This window comes from Myodes glareolus, chromosome 9 (assembly GCF_982192425.1).
Source record: "Myodes glareolus chromosome 9, mMyoGla1.1, whole genome shotgun sequence".
In the NCBI taxonomy this organism is placed as follows: Eukaryota; Metazoa; Chordata; class Mammalia; order Rodentia; family Cricetidae; genus Myodes; species Myodes glareolus.
Window position 1 is genome coordinate 48,649,986 of NC_142034.1, and position 18,837 is coordinate 48,668,822.

Consider the following 18,837-nt stretch of genomic DNA (forward strand, 5'->3'; position numbering starts at 1 on the left):
TAGGAGCTGAGCTACCTATTGGTAGTAAATTGTTGGGTTTTAAAAATAATTTATTTTAAATTTCTTTTATGTCCATTGACGTGAATGTGTTAGAACCCCTGGAACTGGAATTACAGGCAGTTATTAGCTGCCATGTGGTTGCTGAGAATTGAACCTGGGTCCTTTAGAAGGGCAGTCTGTGCTTTTAACCACTGAGCCATCTCTCCAGCCCCTTAAGTTAGTTTTTTAATCAATGTGTATCCAAGCTATTTTGCTGACTTTTAGAGCATTCATTTCAAAAAGAAAAGAACTGATTCACTCAGCTGATTAAATATTAGGCACAATATCAGACAATATTAAATATTTTAAAAGATAAAAATGAAAGCTGGGTAGATTCTTAGAAAAAGAGATACTCTAATTTATTGAATTCTTACTGGCTGGTTTTGGATGTAAGTAATAACAGCAAGCCTCCATGCCGCCTTCTGCCCATATTTCTGACTAGAGAATCCTATAACTGAAACCCTAGACACGATCTTCCAAAGATTATTTGATTTAGTTTCTTATGTTGATGAAGGGAAACCTCAATCTCCTCACACCATTGGCTCATCTTTTTTCTCCAAACGCTTGTAGAGATAAAGACAACCCATCCCAATACAAAGAGATGGGCTTTGGTACAAGACAACAATGATTACTTGAGTCACCTTTGAGACCTCACTGTGGAAGGATGCATTAACAAGTGCAACATCTGATTCTCATGAAAGCCTTACAAGTAAGCCTATTCTAGTATTCTTTCTTTTCTTTCTCTCTTTCAGCAAGTACCCTACTACTGAGTGTTTTCGGTCTTTTAAAAATGATAAATTAAAAACTTTTGAGTAGCCCAGCTAGCCCTTGAACTTGTAATGCTCATTCCACATTCATTCCAGGCTGAAATTACAGGCCTGTGCCACCATCCAAGGTCCACTTGCTTGGTATTTATTTTTTGAGAGAGGGTTACTCTATGTAGCTTTGTCTGGCCTGGAATTCCCTGTATAGATCAGACTGGTCTTGAACTGGAAGAGACCCACCTACCTCTGCCTCTAGAGTACTGAGCGTAAAGGTGGGCATCACCACGTAGGGCTTATTAATTATTTTATGATAGGGTGATGCTGGCCTCGAATTTGTGGCAATCCTCCTGCCTCTATCTTCTCACTGTTAGGATTACAAATGTGAGCCACCACAGGCCATTTATTACTATTGTCATTATTTTAAACAACAACGTTTCCGAGGCTGGCTGAGAACTTCTGAGCTCTTCTGATTCTCCTGCCTCTCAAGAAGCTTGGGCAATGTGCCACTTTGTTTGGCTACTGGGCTGATTTTATACTGATACTGAGGCCAAAAAGAGACGCGGTAATTTAGTCAAGGTCACATTTCTAGCCAGCGGTTGACACCAGGATTCCTACCGAAAGGTTACTCTGCAGCTTCCCAAGCACAATGTACAGTATTTACCTTCATAAAAGGAAGTCATAAAGTCAGTTAAGCCTGAGTCTGTATTTTGGGAGAAAACACAAGTGACTAATGAAGTAATCTCATTCAACACTTCTTATAAAGATAATATTCTATATTGAATTATTCAGAGCCCCAAATCTACCCTTTCAAAAACCAAGTGTCTCTTTGTGGAATAAATTGGTAACAAATCCTTCAGACTTGCCATCAATATTTCAATTCATAATTTAATAAAACACAGACATGCCTTGTAGGGATAAGGTTCCAGGTCTTTCTGTGGACGTCAGTTTCCAGAATCTCTGATGTGTTCGTGTGACTAAGGAAAAGAATAGCTGAATCACATCTACGGGCAATTCCTTCCAAATAAAAATCTGTAACAGAAAGGAAGACAAGGCAGTCCATCTGTCTTTTAACCTCAATAGCTCTTCCTCCCAAGCCCACCAACCTACTCCCGTCCTTTCTGGGGGAATGGGGAATAATCCAATCGAGTCTACATGCAGAAAGGGAGCAGCCTGGCCTGGCACGAGTCAGCAGGGGCCGAGATGCTTGTGCACCAGGGACCCGCGCGCCGCCAGGACAGAGCGGTGAGGGCCGAAGCACAGCCAGAGTCTGTGACGGGCCCCAACAGTCAGACAAGAGTCTAGGGCAAAAGAGGCTCTTCCCAAGGGTATAGCGGGCAGACGCGCGAGAAAACCCGCGCCCAAGGCGCACCTCGGCCACCGGACCGGGTACCAGGGACCAGCCCACCCTGCGGAAGGGAGCGCGGCCCAGTCTCGGCCCAGCCCGCGCATGCGCCGCAGCACCTTTGCGCCCCTCCCTCTTCCTGGCGGGTCTGGGGCGGCGGCAGCGCGGTGACGTCAGGGCGTTGGGGCAGCTCCTGTGACAGACGGAGCTGGAGCGGCGGGGCGGCGGCGGAGTCCGGCGGCCGAGATAGCGAGCGAGGGAGCGAAAGAGCAGCGACCCGAGGGTCCAGGGAGCGAGGAGGAGCCGGAGGGGAGTGCTCGGGCGCGAGCGAGAAGACGCGCGAGCGCCGGGCTAGGGCTCGAGCCCCGGAACGGCTGAGGAGCCCGCCCGCGGCCCTCCCCTCCCCCTACCCGGGACCGGGCCCAGCGCGCCATCCTCCCCCTCCCTCCCTCCCTCCCTCCTTCCTCCCTTCCCTCTCCCTCCCCCTTCCCCGCCGGTGGATGGGAGTGAAGGACGGAAGAGGCCCTGCGGAGGCGGCGGTGCAGCGCTTCGGTAAGGCGGCGACGCTCTGAGCCCTCCCCTCTGTCTCCTCCACCGCGCTCGGGCGGCTGCGGGCCGGGCCGGCGGCCTGACGATGTGGCTGCGCCGGTCCCCTCCCTCCCATTCTCCCCTCCCCCTGCCGCCGCTGCCTCCTCCTTCTTCTTCTCCTCTCCTCGCTCTCAAAATGGCGGCCGCGACGGCCGTTGAGTGAGAGGCACCGAGGAGGGGGGCCTGGCCGCGGAGGGCGCTGCCCTGGCTCTGGTCCTCGGGCCCGGGCTGCGGGCTACCCGGGCCGCCGCGGCTTCACCCGAGGCCTCTCGGGCTGCATCGCCCTCCTGCCGCCGTGACTTAGCAAGAAAAGTATTCTTGGGTGGGAAGGGCGTGGGGAGCAGGTCGCTCTCTGATCTTGGGGAAAGGGCCCAGCCCTCCTGGGCCGCGGAAGCGAGCCCCGCAGTCCCCACCCCTCCCCAGTCTGGCGGCTCGCCGCCGGGGCACCGGCAGCCACTTCCAGGCGTCCGGTTCCCCACCTGTCCTTAGCTTGGGGGTCGACCTGAGGAAGATGGCCCGCCGCCCAGCCCCTGGTCCCCCCCGGTGCGGTGGTGGTTCAGCCTCTTCACTCAGTTAAGATCTGCAGCATCCACCCTCCAAATCGAGCAGGATTTTCCTTTTTTCCACTGGCTCCTTGCACGGGAGTTGCCTTTTGACGTTGCTAACACTGAGCAGCTCCGAGGCCTTCTGCCATTCCCTTCATCCCGTGTCTACACTCCATTAGGAAACGCTGTGATTATTTATTTACCCTCTCTAGCCTCTCAGGTGAGAAAATGTTTCTTGAGATGGTGGGCTCATTTTTACTACCTCCACAAACAGCGAGGAGGAGAGATTTTCACTGTCTTGATGGAAAGCAAGGTGCCTGGCTTTATTTGTTATTCTGCCTTTTCTTTCTTTCTTTCTTTTTTTTTTCCCAGTGACTTAGCAAGAAACTCTTTGGGAGGAGGGCAGGACATTTTCCGTTGAGGTTGGATTTGAATCTAATTCCTATTAGTCTTTCGGTTAAGAATTTGGGCTTGAAGACTACCGAATTTGTGGTCTCATTCTCGATGGCCGATGTCAAGCCAAGGGTCCCCCATCTCCCTTTTCTTAAGAGGCAGTTGGGAGAAAATAAAGATACTACTGTTTTTTCCGACCTTTAGTTTTAAGCACACACTCCTTAAGATTCACAACCTTTAAAAGAGACAACAACAGCAGAAAGGTCATTTTAGCAATTCTCATTTTATTGGGGGGGGGTTGTTTTGTGTGAATTTCTTTTCTGGGGATGGGATCGTGGAGAGATCTTGTTTGGGCCTTCATACCAGGTAATATTGTCTTCCCTCTTCGTTTTTTCATGGCACTGTTTGCTTAGTACCCCCTCTGCACCCCCTCCCCCTCTATGGAGCTTGATTGCTGCAGGATTCAATCCCTTAATCAAGAATATTTTTAGTTGGATACAGCAGTAATAATATATTGAATATACATTAAAAGCTTTAACTTTAAAAATTGGTTTGGTTTTAAGGTTCTAACTAGCTTTTATTTCTAATGGATATCTTTCCAGAAATAGTTTTCTGCAAAAATAATTGGCAGTTGCAAATTGCGGTTTTATTAAAGCAGAATATGTATTTAGGGTAATTTATTTTTTCAGTCTATTTAAAAGATCATTGTTTGGTTTTAGAGGGAAGGATTCCCTACAATAAATTTAAAGCTGGTATATATAATTTTAAAAGTCAGAGAAGGGAACCAGCTTTCCACAGAATATTTCTTCCTATGTTGGTTTTGATGGAGCACACCCTGTTTTGGTACATCCTCTCACCCCCTTAAAAATGGGTTAATATTTGTGGATGCTGTGAACAGCCATTGAGCCAGGAGGACTGGGTGGAGTAAGGGAGCGACAGCAGAAGCTGTGAAATGCTTGCTTGCCCTTTCATCGTATTTTCTTCATCCTTATGATTTGTAAGGTTATTTGATACTCAATTGTAGCTATAACAAAGACATTTCTCTGTTGTAGATCTTAAAAAAAACTTAGGATTTATACCTTTTTTTTTCCCCCTGAAAGATTGAATAGTTGGAATAAAAGCAGCATCTCTGCTCTAAAATAAGTACTTATTGTCCACCTGGGTGTGTGTTTGAAAAACATCTACATATATGTCCTGGTTAATGTTTTTAATTTTTCTAACCAAATGAGTGTCAAATTAGCTAATGCCAAGACTATTTGGCAACAAAAACATGGTATACTGAAAAAAAAAAAATCTAGTTAAGAATACGTTTTTAGTTTTTTTAAATTTCTTAATGAGCATCAAAGATGAGAAAATAATGGTTTTTTTGTGTCAAGAGCTGTTTACATAGACCTTTCTCTTGTGTTACTTCTTGTATAGGACTTTATGTGATAAAAGAGCATAGCTCACTTTAGTGTCTGTGTTCTTTAAGGAATTTTAAATTTGACAAATATAATTTTGATGAACCTTATGCTTGTAACTTTGGATATATTTTTACAATTTTGTTATTTTTAGTTAAAAAGTAGAAAGGCTATTATTTCAGTGGATGAGTCCATGGGATTAGTGTTTCACTAGATAGTGTCTGACATATCCCTAGCCCCACTATTTCTAGTTAACAGTGAATCCCCACCCTACTCCTGCCCAGGAGCTTACAGATAGTTTGCTGGAAGAGTACAATGTATGTGTGCTTATGTTTCTGGTATGTGTCACAATCTTGCTTAGTTTGAAGAAATGAGTTTTAAAAATTATCCATAATCCTATACTTATAAAAACTTAAATGAAGTTGGGATGAATTTCTTTTTCATTCATTCATTCATGTGTGTTTGTGTGCACCAACTTACTGGGATCACAACTTTCCTACCACTGTGTGGGTCCTGTGGATGGAATGCAAGTTAGGTTTGGTGGCAAACATCTTTATCCAGAGTCATTTAACAGTTTTTTAAGATGGGATCTTGTCAAAGTCCGAGGCCCAGGCTGGCCTTGAATTTGCTGTGAAGCTAGTCCTGTCCTTGAACTCTCAAATAGTTATCTTCCACCTCTGCCAGTGCTAGGGTTGCAGGAACTGTTTACATAGCCTTAACTGGCTTAATTCTCTCTTCCTGTTTATCCTTATTGGTCCTCTAACTGCGTCTTTCTGCCATAGGAGCCTTCTGAGTTCTGTAAAACAGGTGTATGTGTATGTGTCATCATTCTGCTTTTAGTAGCATTTGGTATCTTTTTTTTTTTTTTTTGGTTTTTCTAGACAGGTTTCTCTATAGCTTTGAATCCTATCCGACCTTTAGTTTTAAGCACACACTTCTTAAGATTCACAACCTTTAAAAGAGACAACAACAGCAGAAAGGTCATTTTAGCAATTCTCTTTTTGTTGGAGGGTGGGTTGTTTTGTGTAGACCAGGCTGGACTCAAACTCACAGAGATCTGCCTGCTTCTGCCTCCCAAGTGCTAGGATTAAAGGTGTGTACCACCACTGCCTGGTTTTGGTATCTATTTTTTTTTTTAAAGATTTATTTATTATGTACACAGTGTTCAACTTCCATGTATGCCTGCAGGCCAGAAGAGGGCACCAGATCTCATTACAGATGGTTGTGAGCCACCAACCATGTAGTTGCTGGGAATTGAACTCAGGACCTCTGGAAAAGCAGTCAGTGCTCTTAACCTCTGAGCCATCTCTCCAGCCCCCTTGGTATCTGTTTTTAAGTTATTTTATATATAACTTTATGAATAAAATATCTCTAGCATGAAAAATACTTGTTTCTGGTAATAGAAAGTCAGTATCTCATAATTATTGGTTTTCTAGTTCTCAACATCCTTGTATTAAGTAGCCAGGTGGTGGAGGCCTGCACCTTTAATTCCAGCACTTAGGAGGCAGAGGCAGGGTGATCTGTGGGAGTTCGAGGCCAGCCTAGTTTACAAAGCAAGTTCCAGGACAGCAGAGCTACACAGAGAAACCCTCTTTCAGAAAACCAGGGGGAAAAAAAAAAGAAGGAAAGGAAAGTAGGGTTGGTGAGTTGGTTTATTTATCACTTGCTGCTAAAGCATGACAGTATGAGTTTGATCCCCAGTATCCACATGGTAGACAGAACCATCTCCCACAATTTGTCCTCTGATTGGCGCATGTACATAATAAAAAAGGAAAATAAGTTTTGTCTTAGATTATATACAAAACTATGTGAGTATCTAGGTGTTGATGTTTGTAAATAACTTTATGCCTGTATTTTAAGTTTCTAGGAGAAAAGAAACCTTTTTGTTTACATCTTGTTCATATTATCCACAATTATTATCTGAGTGATATAGATATTGTAGACCATATCATTATTAAGGTAGAACTTTTTTCAGATTTATGTTTTTATTTTTGGTTCTGTGTATGTGTGTAGGTAGTTGTGAGTATGTGCAAGTAAATACAAGTACTTGGTGTTGGATCCCCTGAAGCTGGAGTTTAAGGTGGTTTTGATCTGTCCATGGGTGCTGGGACTACTTAAACTCTGGTCCTCTGTGAGAGTAGTAAGTGCTTTGAACCACTGATCTCTCTCTCCAGCCTGTATGTGTGTTTACATTTTTTATATTTTGTGTGAGTTGTCTGGAGAACAGAAAAAACTTTCAGGAGTTGGTTCTCTCCTTCCACTGTGAGTCCCAAGGATCTCTCTTAAGGTCAATGCCAGCTTGGTCTTTATAGTGACTATTAGGCCAGTCAGGTATACATAGTTAGACCTCCTGCCTCACCCCCCCCCCCCCCCCGCAAAAGAACAAAAACGAAATAAAAACAGGCCCAAAGCAAAATATTATACAAAGTGAAAATTCAATTCTAAAGTTGTGCTACAGCCACCCCTACTTTTTTTTTTTCTTTAAGAAATTGAGGTTAGCTGGCTTTACATGAAGCTGTTTGTATGGCTCTATCTATTTTGTGGTCCTAAAATGTGACTGGGGGTAGGGGTGTGAGGATTAGAACTCAGTCAAGGCTTTCCTTTTGGATTTTCTCCACCACTAAGCCACTCCTGGAAAGAATTTTTACTTGCTTCTAACAGAAATCTGTTCCCGGGTATGGTAGTCATGACTTTAATCCCAGCATTTGGGAGGCAGAAGCAGGTGGATCTCTGAGTTTGAGGCCAGTCTGGTTTACAATATGAGTTCCAGTACAGCCAGGGCTATTACACAACACAGAGAAACCCTGTCTCGAAAAATAAGCAAAAAATTATAATAAAATAAAATTAAGTAAATGAAGTTTCTGTCATGAAAATATTTTATGGCTGATAACCTTTATTTTGTTTGTTTTGGTTTTTCGAGACAGGGTTTCTCTGTAGCTTTGGAGCCTGTCCTGGAACTCTTGTAGATCAGGCTGGCCTTCAACTCACAAGAGATCCCCCTGTCTCTGCCTACCTAGTGCTGGGATTAAAGACATGAACCACCACCACCTGGCCACATTATCTGCTTTTATATACTTTGGAAAGAGAATCATTTTGAAGTGGAAATTCTTTGCCACTGTTTTGTATTGTGCAACACACCCATAACTTTTTTACTTGACAAGTTTCTCTGTTTAAAATAAAACTAAAGATTTTTTTTTTCAATGAGAAACTGAAGAGAAAAGCAAATTTGCTTATATTCGGAAAATGTTTAGCTGTAGAATGATGAGTCCTAGGTGTTAAAAGCCATTTTGGGAAATGTATCTTTCTTTTCTTTTGTTTGGAGGTGGGGTCTCCAAAAGCCCAGGCCTTGAACTCAAAATATAACTGAACCTGGCCTTTAACTTATCATCTTGTAACCTCTCAAGAGAAATGAGTATTTCTTGAAGAAAGATGCTATATCATATTATATAAACATGATGATTATCTTCTCTGAAGTCTTTTTGGATTTTTCTAACAGTATTACTGGTTTGGTATGACAGTTGGCATAATCGTTTTTCTGTTGTTTTGTTTTTCGAGACAGGGTTTCTCTGTGTAGCTTTGGAGCCTGTCAGGGAACTCACTCTGTAGACCAGGCTGGCCTCAAATTCACAGATATCTGCCTGCCGTTGCTGGGATTAAAGGTGTGCACCCCACCACCTGGTTGCATAATCAATTAAATAGAACTGTAGTTAACTTCTATTTTTGTCATTGGCACAGGAGTTACAAATTTTAGTTGGTATTTGTTCTTTATGGCCCAGTCACCGTACTACTTATTATTTTGTTGCTTTTTTTTTTCTTAAAAATTGATGGCTTTTGGTTAAAACAGAATTTGTCAAGGATCTTCTAAATCGATAGTCTCTCAACTATTCTCATTTAGTTGTGTCATACGTTTGTCTAGTTTGTCACTATTGAATTTGGTAACTGTTTCAACTTATTTTCTCATCTCTTTTGGGTACATGGTTATTTTTATATATGAAAGAAATAAAATTTCATGAGTTTTTTTTCTCCTGAAGTCACTTAGGTGGTAGCTAGAGTGGCACCTGGATGCTAGCTTACATGGTCACATATTTCCTTTTCATAGTGATAGACTTCTTTTCAAAAAAATTTATAAAATAATTTGATTTTTGAATGTTTATACCTTGAAGCAAAAATATTAAGGGCACATAGTCAAACATACACAGCAGCTGTCACCCATTTAAGAGGTGAACATTCTTATATTCTAAAATTCTCATGAGCTCATTTTAAAAATTACGTTTCATTTAGTTGTGGGTGTGGAAGCACATTCCACATTATGAGTTAGAAATCGGAGGACAACTTTTGAGATTCTATTCTGCTATTTGGGTTCCAAAGGTTAAATTCGGCCTCCAAACTTACCAGTAAGCAGCTTTAAATCCTGAGCCATCCCTTCAAAATCTCTCTCTCTCTCTCTCTCTCTCTCTCTCTCTCTCTCTCTCTCTCATTTAAATACAGTCACGTTTTAGGGGTATAACTTGAAAATTTTTCATTTTGACTGGTATATGCACTAGCTTTCATTGAGCAAGTGCAGGCTAATGTTTTGCTTCTTTACTTATATTTAAAATCAACCTTGAGGGACTGAAGAGATGGTTCAGTGGTTAAGAAGAGCACTAGCTGCTCTTCCAGGGTTCCAGGATTCAATTTCCAACACCCACATGGCAGCTCACAACTGACAGTGTCTCCAGTTCCAGAGGATCCGACACCTTCACACAGACATACATGCAAACAAAACACCAATAAACTAAGTAATTTTTGAAAAGAAAAAAATAAACGTGAAGAAAACAGAGTTCCAGAGACTAGGAAATCAAGAAGTATTAAGGTGCCAGGGTTGGTGAGAAAACTCTTTACACTTTTATTTTGCAGAGGCAGCATATAATGAGATAGATCTAGTGCATAAACTTGGGTTTCTCTTTTCTTTAACCCATCCCCTAACCTTTTTATCTTAATTTTGAAAATGGTAACTGTAACATTTATTACCTGTATTGTTTAATTTGATACTTGTTAATTTTGTTCCTGTTTTGGATATTTTTCATGCAGTAGGCTTGCAATGCCTAACATTGCTTTAAAATTTTTATTTTAGAGAGGTGGTGGTTGCATGTGCCTTTAAACTCAGCACTTGGAAGGCAGAGGCAGGCGGATCTCATTTGAGTTAAGAGGCCAGCTTCGTTTACAGAGCAAGTTATAGAATAGCCAGGGCTACCCAGAGAAACCCTATCTTGAAAAACCAAAACAGAACAAAAACCTAGGGCTTTATTAAGTCTCTGAGGATATGCTTTTATCACTGAGCTGTACTCCCCAGGCCAAATAATTTTAACTTTTGAAAACATTATAAAAAGTTTTATGTTTGAAGCCAACAAACTGGCTCAACTACTAAAAACACTTACTGTGAAAGCCTGATAACCTGAGTTGGATCCCCAGAACCCACATGCAAGGATAGAATCATTCCACATAGCCCTTTTCTGACCTTTACCACTGCACCAAGGCATATGGGCCCATGTGCATACATCATTCTTGCAGGCAGGCACACAATAATAGAAAAAGTTATGATTTGTACGTTGTGGATAGTTGAAATTTATGACAGATGGCTATGGTGTTTTGTTTTGTTTCATTGCTGGATATTGAACCTGGAGCCTTAGGTGTAGCATCCTAGGCAAAGTGTTTTATTACTGAGCAGTATCTATAGCCTAATTTTTTTTTTAAAATTCTCTTTATTTTTTTTTTTTTTTTTTGGAAATAAGGCCTTACTATGTGTTCCTAGCTGGTCTTGAACTCATGGAGAGTGGCTTGCCTCTATCTCATAGTGCTAGAATTAAAGATGTATGTCACCACGCCTGAGCCTGATAATGTTTTCCACACAAGGTCAATGTTTCTCAGCCCAGCCCTTTTTCTCTTTTCTCCTCTTCCTTTCTCCCTTCCCTTCCCTTTCCTTCCCTTCCCTTCCTCTTCCTCTTCCTCTTCCTCTTCCTCTTCCTCTTCCTCTTCTTCTTTTTTTAATGGGAGATAGGAACTCAGTGTGTAGTCCTGTCTTGGCTGGCCTAGAACTCACTATGTAGGAAGCAATGGACCTTGAATTCAAAGATACCCACTTGCTTTTGCTTTTCAAGTGCTGGTACTCAAGGTGCATGTTACCATGTCTGGTCCACATCTAGTACTTGAAGCCCTGCCTTAGTCTCCTGATTGCTGGGGTTATGGGCTCAAGTACCACCCTGTCTGGTAGCAGTTGCTAATTTTTTAAAAATTAAAATACGGGGGTCTCATGTAGCCCAGACTGACCTGAAACTAGTGGAGGATGACCCTGGACTTGTGACCCTACTGCTGAGTGGGTGGTGCTTTTGTTTGTTTGTTTGTTTTGCTTTTTCCCCTTCCAATGTTGATATTCAATTCAGTGCCTCTCACAGATGAGGCAAGCTGCCTCTTATTGGGCCATCTACTCATCCTCTGCTGAGTCATTAAAGGATATCTTCTGTTTATGCATCTTTTCTTATTTTTATTTTATCAAAAGCTGGTGCCAGCCATAGGGATGACAGCACTAGACTGGACTACCTAGCAAGACCCTATCTCAAAAAGCAAAGGGTAAAAAAGAGACTGTTACTAGGGGATTTGAACCTAGGAACTTACACATATTAGACAAGTGAGCCAATGATGAGCTGCACATATCCCCAGCCCCCTTTTTACATTTATTCACCTACTTACTTGCTTTTTATTTATTTTGTTTGTATGTATGATTATCATGGTGGCCATGTGAAGGTCAGGAGACCAGGTATAGGAATCTGTTCTCTCCTACACTGTGATTTAAAGGGGTCAGACTCAAGTTCTCAGGCTTGGTGGTGTTTTATTCTTTGAGTGTTTCCTTGGCTTCTTGCCACCTTTTTGTTTCTAGATAGAATCTCACTACCCAAACTGGCCTTGAATTCTCGGTATAACCCAATCTGTCTTTCAGTTTAGAATTCTCCTGCTTCTTGAGTGGATGAGGTGGCAGACATGGTTGTCACCAGGCTAGACTGATTAGCTTAATCCTGAAAGGTACAGAAAAGCTATATATTTAGTGTTAGAAAAATATTAAGCTGTTGAATAAAGCATGTACTTAGTGCCCGATATAAATCAGAGGGTCTTACCTGTTAGGCAGCTGTTCGACCACAGGTCTTTTCTTCATTTTCTCTTTCTCCTTCTCTTGTCTTCTCTTTCTTTTTTCTTATGCCCCCTCTTTACTCCCTTGATTAGGTTGATTCGATTCTTTTCTTTGTTTTGATTTTTTCGAGTCATGGTTTCTCTGTGTAGCCTTGACTGTCCTACAACTCACTCTGTAGACCAGGCTCACCTTGAACTTAGAGATCTGGTTGCTTTTGCCTCCAGAGTGTTGGTATTAAAGGTGTGTACTGGGGCTGGAGAGATGGCTCAGAGATTAAGAGCATTGCCTGCTCTTCCAAAGGTCCTGAGTTCAATTCCCAGCAACCACATGGTGGCTCACAACCATCTGTAATAGGGTCTGGTGCCCTCTTCTGGCCTGCAGGCATATACACACAGACAGAATATTGTATACATAATAAATAAATATTTAAAACAAAAAGAAAAGAAAAAAAATAAAGGTGTGTACTACCAGTTCTTGGGTCTGTGGTAAGATTCTTTTACTTTTTTCCTTTTTTCAAATTGATTTTATGTGTGTGAATGTTTTGTCTGCACGTGTGTATATGCATTGCAGGTACTCACAAAAAGCAGAAGAGAGTGTTGGATTCCCTGGAAAAGGGAATTACAGGTGGTTATGAGCCACCATATGAGTGCGAGGAATCAAACCCAGGTTCTGTGTAAAAAGGAGTGTTTCTAATTGCTGAACCATCATCTCCAGCCCAAGATTTTTTAAGTAAGAATTACCTTACTATACAGTTTAACCATACACAGTCATCAATATAATTCTTTTTTTTCAATTTCTCTCCTTTTATTTATTTATTTTTTTAAAAAAATATTTTTTATGGTTTATTTAACTTTATTTTATGTGCATTGGTGTGAAGGTGTCAGATCCCCTGCAACTGGATCATCAGACAGTTGTGAGCTGCCATGTGGGTGCTGGGAATTGAACCCCGGTCTTCTGGAAGAGCAGTTAGTACTCTTAACCACTGAGCCATCTCCTCAGCCCCAATTTCTCTCCTTTTTTAAAGATTTACTTATTATGTATACAGTGTTCTGACTGCATGTGTACCTGCAGACCAGAAGAGGGCACCAGATCTCATTGTAGATGGTTATGAGCCACCATGTGGTTGCTGGGAATTGAACTCAGGACCTCTGGAAGATCAGCTAGTGCTCTTAACCTCTGAGCCATCTTTCCAGTCCCATTAATATAATTACTATAGGTTTGTTTCCTTTTTTTAATATCAGGATCTTGGTGTTTTATTGTGGGCAGGTGTTAAGGCAGGTTTTCACTAGGTGTCTCTGCTTGGCCTGGAGCTCAGAAAGATCCATCTTATAATGTGGTCTAGTCTTAGCCTGCAACTCCTGCACTAAAGCTAGAATTAAAGTATATACTATTATAGATTGCCCCAAATAACATTTAAGTACTTCAGTTTAAAAAGAAAAGTCTTTTGACTAATTAGAACCTGAACATTTGTTTTTATACCAATATGTGTGTAGGAGCCCTCAGAAGTCAAAAGAGGTAGAATTCCTTAGAACTGGAGTTACAGGCAATTGTGAATTACCATGTGAGCACTGGAGCCCAGTCTGGGGTCCTGTTCAAGAGTAAGAAGTTCGTTTGACACAGAGTTTCTATGTAGTCCTATACTGGAACTCTTGCAGATCAAGGTGGCCTTGAACTCACAGAGATTCTCTTATCTCTCTCTTCCAAGTGCTGGAATCAAGTGGTGTACGGCCCAGTACTCAGCTCTTTTAGATTCTTCCTCCACCATCTCTCCCGACCCAAGGGTTTAGTTTCTTTTTGTAGCTTTGGCGTTCTTTAGATTCTTAATAAATGATTAAATAGGTAATTTAGTGTTTACATAATGTTTTTATATATGCATCTTGTTAGAAACTTTGTGTGTGATATGTTTGTTAGGCTAATTGCAGCACCCCTTGGATTATATTTGAAAGATGAATTTTGAAATTCTCTTTTCGTTTTGAAATGTCTTTTTAAGAATAAGCAATTGGGCTGGGTGGTGGTGATGCACGCCTTTATTCCAGCACTTGGGAGGCAGAGGCAGGCGATCTCTGTGAGTTTGAGTAAAAGAGTAAAAACACCACCATGAGGTCTGGAAGTAGCACTGAACATATATCAGTTTCCTAAGGCTATAAACTACAGAAGACGTGGCTGGCAAAAAAAAAAAAAAAAGGGATAGGGCTTGAGAGATAGGATAATAGTGGAGTGTGGAAATGACAATGACATTATACAATTAAATGAAATCATCAAATAATATATTTTCTTAAGAGGTAGAAGCCGGGCAGTGTTGGCACATACCTTTAATTCCAGTGCTCAGGAGGCAGAGGCAGGCGTATCTCTAAGTTTAGTGCCAGCCTGGTCTACAGAGCAAGTTCCAGGACAACCACAGCTACACAAAGAGACCCTATCTCAAAAACAAAACAACAGATAAAAAAGGAAGAAAGCAATTGAGGAAGATACATCAGCCTCTGGCCTACATGTTCACACATGCATTAGCACCAGTTTGTGCACACTAAAATGTGTACACACACACAGGATAGAAAAATGATCATAAAAAGAAAAATGACTTTTGAAAAAGTAAAGATTACCATTTAATACTAAACTAACATCTATTCAGCACCAAATTTTGTCACGAAAACTTTTTACATTCCTATATTCATAGCTAATGAAAAACAATAAAAAGTAGAGCTTGGGCCGGGTGGTGGTAGTGGTGCACACCTTAATCCCAGCACTCAGGAGGCAGAGGCAGGTGGATCTCTGTGAGTTCAAGGCCAGCCTGGTTTGCAAGAACTAGTTCTAGGTAGGCTCCTAAGCTACAGAGAAACTCTGTCTGAAAAACCAATAAACAAGCATATAAGGTAGAGCTTGGTGTGGTTGTACACCTCTGTAATCCCAGCACTTGGGAGACAGGTAGGCAGATGTTTCAAGACTAGAATTGGTTACATAGTGAATTCCAGAATTTCCAGGACTATGTTGAGACTCTGTCTTTAAAAACAAAAAGGGGTAGGGGGGATAAGTTTAGTACAAAAGTGACTTGAGAACAGGATTATGATGATACAACATAATCCCAGCCCTCAGTGAAGGTGGGTTTGAGTTTGAATTCAATTTTTCAGGCCTGCCATGCCTTAAGAAAATAAAATTAATTAATTAATAAAAAAGGGGGGGGCTGGAGAGATACTAGTTAAGACCACTGGCTATTCATCCAGAGGACCAACAACCCACTACTTCTCAAACTCCAGTTCCAGAAATCCAACATCCTTTCTTGACCTTCTCTAGTACCAGGCACAAACATGGTACACAGATACAAATGCAAGCAAAACATTTACATACACCAAATTTTAAAAGAAAATGAAAATTGGATGCGGTTTAGGAAAATTTAGCAGATTTACCATCTTATACAATTCCTCTTATTCTGTATATTGTTTCTCAATTCCACTTCCTTATTCAAGCTTACAAGACTATCTGCATTTTTCTTTCTTTTGAACTAAACATTTACAATTCTACTTCCTGATCCTTTCTCCAGTCAACAGTCTTCATTGTCACTATTTCAAGCAGTAATTCTTTCCTGAAAAAAATGTGACCTCCACACTGCAATCTGTCATCTTTGTTGCCACCCATATAAACTGTAATACACAGCTAATCATAATGCTAACCATTGCTTGAACTTGTTTAATGACTTCCAGTTTGCCTACTAGCTATACAGTATATAATGTAAGTTATATCCATTTGGCTTATGTAATTTTCTAGCCTATCCACACAACTCCTCTCCCAAACTTTACTAGCATACATTACATGTAAGGAGTTTACAATATGTTACTGTTCCACTATCTAATGATCTTATCCAATGTCTGCTCTAAACTCCACTTACTTATTCTTTTGTCGCTGTTGTTTTGTTTGTTTTTTTAAGACAGGGTTTTTCTATATAGCTTTGGCTCTCCTGAAACTGGAGTTGTAAACTAGGCTGGTCTCAAACTCAAGAGATCCTCCTGTCTCTGCTTTCTGAGTCCTGGGATTAAAGGCATGGGCCACCACCGCCAGCTTCAATTACTTATTCTTCTACCCCTACCTCTACCCTCACGACAGTTTCTTTGTGTAACAGCCCTAGTGGTTCTGGAACTAGCTTTTACTTCTTTTGAACTTTTGTTTGTTTGTTGTAGCAAGAAGGGCCTGCTTGTTGGGGGTTTCTGTCCTGCCTGGTACCTCACAGCCAGAAAGCCCCCAAGAAAAATCACACAGAGAACTCCATAAGATTATAAACTGAGCCCATTAGCTCAATCTTCTTATTAACTAATTCTTACATCTTATGGTAACCCATAATTCTTGTCTGTGTTAGCTATGTGACTCAGTACCTTTTCCAGTGGGGCAGGTTACATCTTGCTTCTCTGTGGTCTGGGCAGGAATGGAGGAATGGGCTAAGAAAAATCAGATTTGGTCAAGGAAGACCACCCGAGAAATCCCCAGTAGGAACAGATGGCCCAGATGTCTGAGTTCTACATCCAGAACAAGATTCAAGACTGCTGTCTGAGATGATCAAGACTCACAGGATACACCAGTCAGGACTTGATTATAACTCAAAATTTTCTTTCGGTCCCCATAAGATCATCAGCGCCCCCAACCAGCAGGAAGTAGCCTTGGAATACTACACCCACATTCCCAAAACATGGACTATGGATATTTTCCTTTTTTTTTTTTTTTTAAAGAGGGGAAAGTGGTGCGGGAGAATTATCAGTATTCTGTCAATCATGTATTTTAATAAAACACTGATTAGCCAGGCAGGAAATATAGGCGGGTCAACCAGACAAGAAGTAAAGGCGGGGCAATGAGAACAGGAGAAGGCTAGGAAGGAGCAAGCCCATTCCTCCATTCCTGCCCAGACCACAGAGAAGCAAGATGTAACCTGCCCCGCTGGAAAAGGTACTGAGCCACATGGCTAGCACAGACAAGAATTATGGGTTACCGTAAGATGTAAGAATTAGTTAATAAGAAGACTGAGCTAATGGGCCAATCAGTTTATAACCTAATGTAGACTCTGTGTGATCTTCTTTGGGGCTTGCAGGCTTGTTAGGGTACCGAACAGGACAAAAACCCCAACAAGCAGGCCCCTTCATGTTACAGTTTGTTTGTTTTTCAAAACTGAATTTCTCAAGTTTCTCTTTATAGCTTTGGAGCCTGTCCTGGAACTCACTCTGTAAATCAGGCTGTCCTCTATCTCTGCCTCCTGAATGCTGGGACTAAAGGCTTGCACTACTACCTCCTGGCCCTCAGAATCATTTAAGCCTGAATAGCAGATTGTCCTTTTCCAGGCAACCTTTCTAATTTTATCTGAAAAAAACATTTTCTTTGAATTCATGATGCCTTTTTAAAAATAGTTTATATAAAATGTTCCACCTCATGTATCAGATGAGTCAGTGCATTTAAATAGCCAGGGGATGACACCTAGCACATAGTAAGTACTTAGTAACTATTCATTGTTATTAGAGTATCAATAATGAAAAACATTTTTAAGATAAAGTGAATAATTTACCTGTTTTTTTTTCTACTATCTTTTGATGGTCAAACTGATTTTTTTCTCTGTGCTTGGACAGTCTCTTACCTTGCTTTTGTAGGTAAAAATGAAATTACTGTCATTGCATCCCTTCACTCTTTATAAGCCATATGAGGGAAATCTGAGATTAGATCCCCTGTATATAATTCTTTTCATTAAATCTTGTCGTGAGTGTTTGATTCATTTGGGTCAAACTAACCTTAAAGAGATGAGCAAAATAGCCGTTCGGAAGTTTGATAATTTACCCAGGGTCAGTTTATGAATGACCAAGATGATTTATTTTGCTTCCAGTGGTGAGAAATTAGGGACTCACATGAGGCACATGTTCTACCACTGAGCTTTTACCTTTAGGCCTCAAAATGATAATTAAACCATGACTGCTTGACTCCAAAATTCTATGCAGCAAGATATCAGAACTGGTCAGAAACGGTGGTGCCTGCTGGGCAGTGGTGGCACCCTGTCTTGAAACCCCACAGTACTAACTCAATCTGACTCTAACAGGACCTATGCACTGCCAAAAATATTCTTAAATTTTTTACTTCTTTGGAATGTTGTTGTTGTTGTTATTGAGCAGGGTCTCTCTACATAGCCCTGGCTGTCCTGGAACTCAACTATGTAGATCAGTAGACCAGGCTGGCATCTAATTTAGATATCTGCCTGCCTTTGCCTCCTGAGTGCTGGGGTTAAAAGTGTGTGCTACCTCACCCAACTAAGTTTTATATTTTTAAATTATGTGTTTGTGTTTGTATATATGAATGCAGGTGCCACAGAGGCCAATCCTCTGGAGCTGAAGACATTTGTCTGTGAGCCATACAGTATGCAAATGTGCATGTTAGGAGCCAATTTTGGGTCTCTGCAGCATCTCTGTAGCACCATTTTATTTTTTTATTATATGTTAAATATACAGAAAAAAAGTACTTACAGTGATATAACAAAATGCCCATGTAACTACTCTCAAAGCTTTAAAAAAATAATTGTGGGGCGGGGAGGCATGCCTTTATCCCAGCACTCATGAGGTAGAGGCAGGTGGATCTCTGTGAGTTCAAG

The 18,837-nt window shown here is 41.2% G+C and overlaps 1 protein-coding gene and 1 long non-coding RNA gene across 3 annotated transcripts in view; one reads left to right on the plus strand and one right to left on the minus strand.

Annotated features, from left to right (window-relative positions):
- Positions 1 to 1,670: 1,670 nt before the first annotated feature.
- Positions 1,671 to 2,379, minus strand: LOC146893026 (uncharacterized). Its single transcript, XR_015003672.1, has 2 exons — positions 2,265 to 2,379; positions 1,671 to 1,832 (listed from the first exon to the last, which is right to left on the minus strand). It is a non-coding gene; the product is annotated as an uncharacterized LOC146893026 (long non-coding RNA).
- A 179-nt stretch (positions 2,380 to 2,558) lies between these two features.
- Pafah1b1 (platelet activating factor acetylhydrolase 1b regulatory subunit 1) overlaps positions 2,559 to 18,837 on the plus strand; it is a 50,350-nt gene continuing 34,071 nt past the window's right edge. The window contains exon 1 of one of the 2 annotated variants that reach the window (XM_085695281.2): positions 2,559 to 2,697. The gene's annotated coding sequence lies outside the window, so the exon portion shown is untranslated. Of the gene's footprint in view, positions 2,698 to 3,265; positions 3,499 to 18,837 lie in introns of those variants that run through there. The other variant, XM_085695282.2, reaches the window with a different exon arrangement.